Source organism: Arachis ipaensis, chromosome B05 (genome assembly GCF_000816755.2).
Source record: "Arachis ipaensis cultivar K30076 chromosome B05, Araip1.1, whole genome shotgun sequence".
NCBI lineage: Eukaryota > Viridiplantae > Streptophyta > Magnoliopsida > Fabales > Fabaceae > Arachis > Arachis ipaensis.
The window spans coordinates 109,102,304-109,102,945 of NC_029789.2; the positions used below are offsets into that span (position 1 = coordinate 109,102,304).

A 642-nucleotide genomic window follows, 5' to 3' on the forward strand; every position below is an offset into this window, starting at 1 on the left:
TCATAAATAATAATAATAATAATTTTTTTTGGTGACTAATAATAATAATAATTTGTTATAGTATAAGCATGCAAGAAATAATTAAAGAGGTTTAGTGTGCTTGTTTCTTCTTTTTAAAATTTTTTTCTCTCAAACTTTCATGATTTCTAACATTTTAATGTACTGAAACTACAAATACAAATTTCACTTTTGGAATCAATGATGAAATATGATGTATTACATATTCACTAAGTAATAATTGAAAGTTATAATTTTTTTTTCAATTTTTTTACTGTTTAAATGAGTAAAAATTTAAATATATATATATTATGAGTCCTAATTATTAGCTATTCTTCATTACCGGGTGGCGATGTGTAGAAGAAAGAGTATATTAATAAAGATATTCTTTTTTCCAAAATCAAAAGAATGATTAGGCTGATAAAATAAAGAATTTCTAACTAGCTTGTTATCCTAGAATAATTAAGTGGAAAAACAAGAACTTTATGTAAGAATTGAAGCCCCCAAAAAGAGAATTGGAAATTTATTTAATAGGAGATCAGAATGATTTTCCTTGAAAATGAAAAATTCGTCCACTTGAAAACATATAAAATTAAAAAATTCAAAGTTTTATTTATTTTGAAAGTTAAAAGGATAACTGAAAGA

The 642-nt window shown here is 22.4% G+C and overlaps 1 protein-coding gene across 1 annotated transcript in view; it reads left to right on the top strand.

Annotated features, from left to right (window-relative positions):
• Positions 1-642, top strand: part of LOC107643785 (transcription factor bHLH30) — a 5,123-nt gene that overhangs the window by 2,933 nt on the left and 1,548 nt on the right. The window lies entirely within an intron of this gene.